Raw genomic sequence first — 10,626 nt, 5'->3', positions numbered from 1 at the left:
GCGGGATCACGGGAAGCGATCCCGCCGGTAATGGTTCCCGCCAGAGTGGCGGGAAAACTGAATGTGAATGACAGCCGGCGACAAAGCGCATAGGCAGTCCATAAAAATAAGGTGCGGGATCGCGGGAAGCGATCCCGCCGGTAATGGTTCCCGCCAAAGTGGCGGGAAAACTGAATCTGAATGACAGCCGGCGACAAAGCGCATAGGCAGTCTACTCAGATAGAATTTTTAAAAATAAGGTGCGGGATCGCGGGAAGCGATCCAGGCGGTATGGTTCCCGCCAGAGTGGCGGGAAAACTGAATCTGAATGACAGCCGGCGACAAAGCGCATAGGCAGTCTATTCAGATTGAATTAAAAATAAGGCGAGGGACGCGAAACCTAACTTAATTTTCAACTGTGGCACGCATAACTCCGTCAATAATGGACGGATTTTCTTCAAATTTGAAATATAAGTAGATAATATCAGTACGCTGCGGAGGCTATTTTTTCAAATTTTTTCATAAATAACTTTTTTAATATGGAAAACCTAACTTAATTTTCAACTGTGGCACGCATAACTCCGTCAATAATGGACAGATTTTCTTCAAATTTGAAATATAAGTAGATAATATCAGTACGCTGCGGAGGCTATTTTTTTCAAATTTTTTCACCAATACATTTTTTTTAATACGGAAAACCTAACTTAATTTTCAACTGTGGCACGCATAACTCCGTCAATAATGGACGGATTTTCTTCAAATTTGAAATATAAGTACCTAGATAATATCAGTACGCTGCGGAGAATGTTTTTCTAATTTTTACATCAATAACTTTTTTGTCAATACGGAAATTGATAGGTTGCAGCACCACGCAGTAAGAAATACTTCAATGCCCGAACTGATTGCCTTGAAATTTGGAATGTAAGTGATTGCTATAAATTCGCTAGCTAGGTAACGAATCGTCAAAATGGAAGGAAAATCCAATATATACAATTAAATCGATAATACCTGAACAATTACCCAATAATTTATAAGAGACGCATGGTGTTGACACATTCGGTATGTTACAATTGTAGCTAATGTGTTTCTGTCGGTTTCTGCTAGTTCCTTGCACACCTGAAAAACGATTGTCTGCGCAGACTAGCGCCTCTACGAGCCCTTTCGGGAGCAGCAGGGGTGCATAAAGACTCTTACTCCGGCAGGTATACATAAGTTTCATACGCAGCAAGCTTCAGTCTGGCTGTGTATTGTTCAGACTTCATGATATTGCATCAAAACACTCAAAGTAATTCAGTCCAGTGCACTAAGAATTGTACTTGGAGCTCGCAACACCTCTCCTATATCATCTTTGGAGATTGAAGCCCATCTACCTCCACTGGAGGTCAAATTTGATTACCTGTTCATGAAGTGCTATCTACAGTTCTGTGGGTGGTTGCGGTTGATTAATGACTAACTTTTAATATATAGATATGAATAAAATAGAGAGAATCATTATATAGAACGTGTAAATCAGGTCGAGAGTTTCATGAGGCACTATAAAAATGTATTTTTAGTAACAATAATCATCAGCGGTCTACCAAATGTTCCACTTCAACTGCTGTTATTAGAAAACAAGTAAAGATAGCCTCAGAGCACAACATGGATACGTAGTGAATATCAATGATTGCTTTCTTAATATTGGATTATTATGAGCATGGGAAATGCAGGCATTAACTTCGAATATTGTTACAAATATAATGGGCAAAAACGGATGAATTTCTTTGTGAAAGAAATTACAATGCACTATGTTTAAGAATGTTAATAATAGTTCAAGGACGAATAAATTCTTTCACATGCAGATGATAAGAAAGATCTGATGAATAAATCATTTATTGAGAGAAGCAAGTATTTACACAGCGTTAAAGTTCAAGGGTGCACTGTTGATGATACAAGAATGATACTGTTGACAATATAATTCAGAATATTGTACATCAATCGAACTGGCATGTTTCTCTAATTTAGCAAATGTCTCGTCTATCGACAAGATTGGAAAAGCATGAGTAATAAATATGGCTAAGCAGAAGTCACAAGCATTGATGTAATGTATTAAAATGAATGAAGCTCAATCTTGATCCTTTGGAAGTCTATATTAAAAAATACTTTAAAATGAAAAACATCTATATTAATATGTTCAGTGAATTTAAATAATAACTTGATATTGTAATAAAGTTTATATTTATCAAAATAAATGAAGAAATAATTAAATATATCATTTCCATAAGAATGGACTTCACTTCATACATTCAAATAAATTATTGAAATATCAGAAGTTAATAGGTGTTCAAGCCGGGTCTGCGCAGAGTTCCGTTAAAAGTCAATAAATTTGTCTCGTTGGGAGTTTGTGTGGTAGGACATATGAAGGACATATGACATATGAAGGATTGAACAGATGGACGACTGTATTCCAAGTAGTCATGCGTTTTCTATGGATTGATAGAAGATGCTCCTCCAGCTGTGTTCAGATGATGTATATGCATTGGCTGCACCAAAGTAGGATGGATGCCATGTTTAAAGAGCGTTTGTGGATTTTATTGTGACCATGAAGGGGCTGATTGTCACATGTGGCCTTCAGGAGGGCGGACTAAGAAACTTTTGTAAAAATTCCTCCAAAGAAAAAATTTTTTGCTTGACCAAACTTAAATCTTGTGGTGATACCAACGAAATAAGAGGTCGATAAGTGAATACTCCAAGGTACACTACAAAGCGAGCCATTTTGTCATTTTTCGTGCAGCTGTGCTTGATGGATGAGCGCAAGAAAAGAGGCTCACAGAGCCAACAAAGAGGAGGGGCGGCCCCGTTACACACTGCCCAACACGAGGTACTGGAATATTAACGCCAACACAAACCAATGCATTGCCTGTACGTTCCATAGTCCTCTACGTAGCAAGCTGCTGTCAGCATGTTTCCTGCAAATAAAAAGATATTACAAATACTTACTGAGAAAATACTTACTGAAATCTCTTACAATAAAATTTGAGGGCTCAGTAGGTACCTAATCAAGAGTAAATAAATGTAATTACTTTAAATCGTGACAGACTTGTAACTTGTAAGAATTAATTGTTAAAAGAAAAGAATTTCAATACTATTTATCTGTTCGTTCGAGACTTGAAAAACTTATACAAATAATTGCAGCCCGCAAATATAAGAAAATAAGTCAGCTAAGAAGCAGGTCACTCTCATGGAAATTATAAAATATTAGAAATACCCTGCACTGATAACACACATCCGTTGAGCAAAGAAAAATTTAATGGAGCTTCGAAATATCAGACAGCAAGTTTTCCTTTTCGTGCTGATGTTACCCGACGATACGCCAATAAATTGTGTAATCATAAGACTGATTAATAACTTGATTTATCACAATAACAATTACCATAGTGTTAAATCATTGGAACCTCACAAGCGTAAAATTTTTGTAAAGGGGCAACTTTACAAGATTTTAAATGATCCCGCATCTTAAACATTTCACAAAGGAGACAAACTTGCTAAGATTTCAGTGATGAAAAATTCTACTAAAATAATTTCATGATGTTTAACCAAATATTATGATGTGAAAAAGTTTTGCCAATGCTTAGACAAGATTGATTTGTCCTACTTGTTACTAATTATACTTGTAATGTAAAAAATGAAGCTCTATTGCTGGAAATATGTAAATTAATTTCTCACTTCAATGTTACTCCCCATGGCTATAAAAATTAATTTGGGAAATGGAACAATATTTAGTTGTGATGCGGGCTAAAGTGATGCTTTAAGTTGGCGAAAATGAAATAAACATGATTGCACTTTTAATTATAATCGTAATACATCACTAGGCATAAGTAGTACCTAAAAATATTTAGTACTTGCCTAATATTGCATAATATTATTTATTAAAGCCTAATAATTGTAATTTTTGCAAATATTAATAAAGAAGTATCCTAATTTTATTGTTCATATCATTGCATGTACATTTTAAAAACATTAGCTAGCCATGAATAGTTAAGATTAAAAACTTGGATATGACAAAAGATATACCTACAGATCAATGTTAAGTTTGTTGATCACAAAGTAGGGAAATAATTTTAAAAGCAAAATCCTAAACGTTTTGGCAGGAAGTCACAGGTAGATCAATATCAATAAAGTCACAGGTAGACCAATCTCAATATCATTAAAGTAGATATTGAGATTGGGGGTCTTGCTTTCAAAATTTAATGAGAAACAGTGCTTACGGTATCTGAAAATGTTCTCACTAATGAGTGGAATGAACAGTGGTGATAATGCTTACCGGTATGTCACTACAAGATTTGAAATCACAGTAAAAAGTAAACTTACAGAGATAAACCGGAAGGCAGGCTGAATTATGAATGGTTCTTGAAGATGAGCCACAAGTCGGTTGGTGGTAGACATGGCCAACAAAACTTGGCCTTGAAGGTGGATAGGCTTCAGAATGATTACCTTAAAGGTTGCAGTTACTGAAATTCAATGGCAAATTAATAATTAAATAAATTTTTCATGAAGCATAATTATGGGTGTATTTTTAATGTAATTTTTAACAAATAGAGTTGAATTCAATGATTTTGATGAAATATAACAAATTAAGTATCAAAATAAAAGAGAATAGATAAAGACCATCACTTTTTTTTAGTGTGTATTAGGTTCCAATAAATTGAATGTTTTTGGTACAGAGGCATCACCTGTGCAATAGGTACATTGTATGCAGCTAGCAGTTTAGCTAATTTTTATAAGTCTATAAGTAGTCTTTAACTATTTGACTATTTGTTATATAGTTATTGATTACAATATACAATTTAAATGTGTTAGCTAGCTTATACAGAGTGGGGCAAAACTGATTGAGCAGTTTTGAGGCAAAATAAGAGTAATGGAGGTACATAAAGAAGAAAGTTTATTTTCCTCAATATTAGCATAACATACCATTTAAATACTTATGTTTTGAAAACAATATCAGGAAGATGGGGTTTGTTAGCTGCATCACACTGTTGGAGTCGTTCTTGGAAGTTTTCTTACAGCACGTTCACACATATAGCAAGGTATGGCCATAACCTCTGCTGCAATAATCCGTTCCCTCAGCTGTGGTAGGGTGTGAGGGCGACTTCTGAACCCCTTTCTTTTAGATGTCCACAAAGAAAGAAATCCCAAATGCTCAAATCGGGTAACCTCGCAGGCCACTGTAAATCACCCCTCAGAGACACCAGTCGTCCGGGAAAGATGTTTCAAAACATTGAGTGACATTCAGGCTGTGTGAGCTGTAGCCCCATCCTACTGGAACCACACGTCTCCCAATGCTTCATTTTCAATACTACTGTTTTCCATCATAGGCTGCAAGAAATTTTGCAACATTGCAGCATAGCGATCGAAATTCACTGTTACGGTTACTAACTCCTCTGAGAACGACTCAACAGTGTGTTGCTGCTAACGGCCCCATCTTCCAGATATTGTTTTCAAAACATAAGAATTCTAAATGTTATGTTATGCTAAAAGCTAACCTCTAGGAAAATAAACTTTTTTCTTTATGTACCTCCATTACTCTTTTATTTTACCTCAAAACTGCACAATCGGTTCTCCCCCACCCTGTATATTGAGAGGTTGAGATTGTATTGACCTTTTAGGCAATTAGAAAGATTTTCCACCCTAATACGAGTATTCTAATTAAAATATTTAATTTCAATCTTTAAATATGTGAATTTAAAACTAGAAACAAAACAATTACAATTATAAGACTATATATAAAATAATTAAATACAGTGAATGGATATAAAATATTTGAATTGTGCACATGTTTATTTCAAACAGTGTTAGCTTTTCTCATAACTATATATAAAATAATTAAATACAGTGAATGGATATAAAATATTTGAATTGTGCACATGTTTATTTCAAACAGTGTTAGCTTTTCTCTTAACTTAAGTTTCGTTTCAAGTCGTACCGGTATGAGGATTGTTTGGTTATCATTCAGTTTATGTTTGGTCTGAATTGAATGGGAACAGAGCAGTCAGTCACTCCGTCACTACTAGTTGGTGTGTATAGAGGGTAGAGTCTGGTAGATTTATAGCACATAAAACTAGTAGATCTATTGATAGTGCTGTGCACTGTGCTATCAGCTACCTATCTGTTGTGTGACACTTCAATGTTTAGAAGATCTTCATTCCTGAAGTGTTTTTGTATATTGAAGCAAGTTAAATGGTCAATATTTAGCTCATTACCTTGCTCCATACAAACTTAATAAAGCTAATGAGTAGACTTATCAACCAGGGTTGGCGATTTTTTTATTTAAAAAAAATAAAAAAAATAAAAAATCAATGATTTTTTTTTATTTTTTCATGATTTTTTTGATTTAATTTGATTTTTTTTTATTTTTCAGCTTTTTTGTCTTTTTTTGTGGTGTTATTTTTTATGTTGCAATTAGCCTACTAACAATAACAGTATATGGATCATAATGGATGGCTAAAAAGGGCACTTATTGCCTCCAATAATGGCCAACAGGCTAAGGTGGTGTTTACCACTTAGGGATTTTCTGGTAAACAATTATTGATAAGTCTATTCATTAGCCTTGTAAAGTTTGTATGGAGCAAGGTAATGAGCTAAATATTGACCATTTAACTGGCTTCAATATACAACAACACTTCAGGAATGCAGATCTCCTAAACATTGAAGAGTCACATAACAGATAGGTAGCTGATTGCACAGTGCACAGCACTATCAATAGATCTACCAGTTTTATGTCCTATAAATCTACCAGACTCTACCTTCTATACACACCGACTAGTAGTGACTGAGTGACTGACTGCACTGTTCCCATTTAATTCAGACCAATAAACCAATACTAAACATAAACTGAACGATAACCAAACAAACCTCATACGACTTGAAACGAGTTATGAGAAAAGCTAACAGTGTTTGAAATAAACATGTGCACAATTAAAATATTTTATAACCATTCACTGCATTTAATTATTTTATATATAGTCTTATAATTGTAATTGTTTTGTTTCTAGTGTTAAATTCACATATTTAAAGATTGAAATTAAATATTTTAATTAGAATACTCGTATTAGGGTGGAAAGTCTTTCTAATTGCCTAAAAGGTCAATACAATCTCAACCTCTCAATATACAGGGTGGAGCAGAACTGATTGAGCAGTTTTGAGGTAAAATAAATGAGTAATGGAGGTACATAAAGAAAAAAGTTTATTTTCCTAGAGGTTAGCATAACAAACCATTTAGAATACTTATGTTTTGAAAACAATATCTGGAAGATGGGGGCTGTTAGCTGCAACACACTGTTGGAGTCGTTCTCAGAGGAGGGAGTAACCATGACAGTGAATTCCGATTGCTATGCTGCAATGTTGCAAAATTTCTTGCAGCCTATGATGGAAAACATTGTTGAAAATGAGGCATTGAGAGACGTGTGGTTCCAGCAGGATAGGGCTACAGCTCACACAGCTTGAATGTCACACAATGTTTTGAAATGCATGTTTCCCGTAGGTCTGGTGTCTCTGAGGGGTGATTTACCTGATTTGAGCATTTGCGATTTCTTTCTTTGGGGACATCTAAAAGAAAGGGGTTCAGAAGTTGCCCTCACATCCTACCACAGCTAAGGGAACATTATTGCAGCAGAGGTTATTGCCATACCTTGCCATATGTGTGAACGTGCTGTAAGGAAACTCCCGAAAACAACTCCAACAGTGTGATGCAGCAAAAAACCCCATCTTCCTGATATTGTTTTCAAAACATAAGTATTTTAAGTGGTATGTTATGCTAATCATGAGGAAAATAAACTTTCTTCCTTATGTACTTCCATTACTCTTTTATTTTGCCTCAAAACTGTTCTATCAGTTCTGCCCCACCCTGTATAAGCTGGCTAACACATTTAAATTGTGTATTGTAATCAATATATAACAAATAGTCAAATAGTTAGACAACTTATAGCCTTATAAGAATTAGCTAGGCTGCTAGCTACATACAATGTAATGCACTCTTGATGCCTCTGTACCAAAAAACTTTCATTTATTGGAACCTAACACACACTAAAGGCAACAAGTTTATATCCAATTTGTCATTAATAGTACATTTATACTAAACCATAAATAACAATACCTCAATATAAATTAAAGATTGCCACTCAATATTTTTAAATATATGAAAACATCAAAAAATAAAAAAATCATGAATTTTTTTTTAAAAAATCAAGTGATTTAATCACATGATTTAATCATTTTGATTTAATCATTGCCAACCCTGTTATCAACAATTATTTACCCAAAAATCCGTAAGTGGTAAGCACCACCTTGGCCTGTTGGCCATTATTGAAGGCAATAATTGCCCTTTTCAGCCATCCATTATGATCCAAATACTGTTATTATTAGGCTAATTGCAACATAAAAAATAACACTTCAAAACGACAAAGAAGTTGAAAAAATCAAATAAATAAAAAAATCATGAAAAAATAAAAAGAATCATTGATTTTTGTTTTTTTTTTTAATTTTTTTTAAATAAAAAATCACCAACCCTGACCATTTGTGGGGTGAGATAGGACCACTTGTGTGGTAAAACAGGATCATTTAGTGGTCCTGTCTTACCCCATGTCCGGTCCTTTTTTACCCCATGTCCGGTCCTTCTTTACCCCATTTTAGAATACATGTCAGACAGTGATGGTAGCAGTTAGGAATGCCTAGTATGTCTCAAAAGTTGATTACTTGAGGTTACATGCCTACATCCACAAACCTGGCCAAAAATTTTTTTGTCATTAGACAGAGCTCATTTCCCAAATAGGGTTAACTATTTTGTGACCCTTCTTTACATAGGTTTTCTTCAAAAATTAGCCAGAAATTCATTATTTGCAGAAACATTGAAACAAACGCTGAAATGACAGGCAATGATTGCTATATTCCCTATATCAAATTGAATTCAGTGCCATTAGAATGCACACCATGGGCTGGTCCTTTCTTACCCCATGAAGGCTGTGATCCTGTCTTACCCCATTTGACTATAATATTTTCTGTGCAGGTACCATTGAATGTGCTAAATACTAATAACAAATTGGCTAGTAGGCATGGAAAATGTCAAGACTGAAGAAGACTCCGCACCATGCGACTCTGCACATACCATGTCATCTTCGTCTGAAGAAGACAGCGACCAGGGTGACGTCACCAAGCTCGTGCTCGACTTTGATCCTAAGACTAATAAAGAGCTTGTCTTCGTTAACTCTGAGCTTGTGCCCGTGCTCAAACCTCATCAGGTGAAGGGCATCAAGTTCATGTGGCAGGCGACGTGTGAGAGCATTGAGCGCTGCCAGAAGTCAGGCAGCGAGGCTATCTTGGCGCACTCTATGGGGCTCGGCAAGACCTTGCAGGTTATCGTATTCCTGCACACTCTTCTGACCTGCAAACATCTTCACAAGCATATGCGTAGAGTGCTAGTACTGTGTAGTAAGCACCGTGTACAATTGGGTCTCGGAGTTCAACAAATGGCTCAAAAATGACCTAATGCAATTTGAAGTTTTTGAATTAACCTCGGACAATGACATGCAGTATAGAGCTGCTCGTCTTGAAGACTGGCATAAAAAGTCTGGAGTTTGCATTATTGGATACAACCTTTTCACGAAGTTGGCCAATGAGGAGGGCGAAATGAAGGAAATATTTCAAAAAACCTTGGTCAACCCTGGACCAGATTTTGTTGTTTGCGACGAAGGCCATGTGCTAATGAATGAAGAAAGCTGCCTCTTTAAGGCAGTCGATAAAATTTCCACCATGAGACGCTTAGTACTTACAGGTACGCCACTGCAGAACAACCTAATGGAGTACTACAACGTAATAAAATTTGTAAGGCCAAACCTGCTGGGCTCCAAGGAGGAGTTCCACAACAAATTTGTAAAACCAATCGATGCCGGGAGCAATGCTCACGCAACTCCTTGTAATGTGAAGAGGATGAAGTGGAGACTATACGTGCTGCAGGACATGCTCGACAGCTGCATTCAGTGGCTGGACCACACATCGCTGAAGACTTTGTTGCCATTGCCATCCAAAATGGAGTATGTAATCCTCATAAAGATGAGCCCCCTGCAGGCCAAAATGTACGATTTTTACATTAAAAACCTGGCAATAGGCGGCTACAAGAAGAGCGCAACGGGTCGCCCTGGTCGATCTGCGTTTTTGCAAGATCTACATAACCTACGTCGTGTCTGGACGCATCCTATGATGCTGGCGACTAACACGTCTGAAAAGGATGAGGACCTGCAAGCCGAATGTGATGAAGATGAGGAGATTGACGAGCTGGACTACCCTGAGGAGGCAGTTTGCAAGCCTGCTAGTCCTAGTGATGGTGAGTTTTGGGAATATTTCTACCTATGCCTTTTGTTCTTGCTGCGCAGTTTAATTTTAGCTTGTTGCTATTTACGATTGAAATGTTGATCTGGCTTCATGAATATAGACGTGTAATTTTGCTCCATGGATAAAGTTTAAATTTGCCTCTTTTGGTACCGTTAAGTAGAAATATCCATGCACATAGCGTGGTTCTGTTTGCATGTTTTATAATATTTTGGAAAACTTTAAATGTGTTCCTCAACAGATAAACTTTAACAAGGAAAATTAATTAATCAAATTAAAACATGTCACAGA

General features: G+C 36.1%; 1 long non-coding RNA gene across 2 annotated transcripts; it reads right to left on the bottom strand.

Annotated features, from left to right (window-relative positions):
* Positions 1-2,192: 2,192 nt before the first annotated feature.
* Positions 2,193-9,169, bottom strand: LOC108673364. Of its 2 annotated transcripts, none has more exons than XR_007156606.1 (3): positions 9,116-9,169; positions 4,327-4,466; positions 2,193-2,924 (listed from the first exon to the last, which is right to left on the bottom strand). It is a non-coding gene; the product is annotated as an uncharacterized LOC108673364 (long non-coding RNA). The 2 variants fall into 2 exon arrangements; XR_001930976.2 differs by lacking the exon at positions 9,116-9,169 and adding an exon at positions 8,525-8,554.
* Between the last annotated feature and the right edge of the window lie 1,457 nt (positions 9,170-10,626).

The sequence above is a fragment of the Hyalella azteca genome, unplaced genomic scaffold (genome assembly GCF_000764305.2).
Source record: "Hyalella azteca isolate HAZT.00-mixed unplaced genomic scaffold, Hazt_2.0.2 contig3850, whole genome shotgun sequence".
NCBI lineage: Eukaryota > Metazoa > Arthropoda > Malacostraca > Amphipoda > Hyalellidae > Hyalella > Hyalella azteca.
Note: the sequence above shows the minus strand (reverse complement) of the source record. Positions and strands in the feature narration are given on the sequence as shown.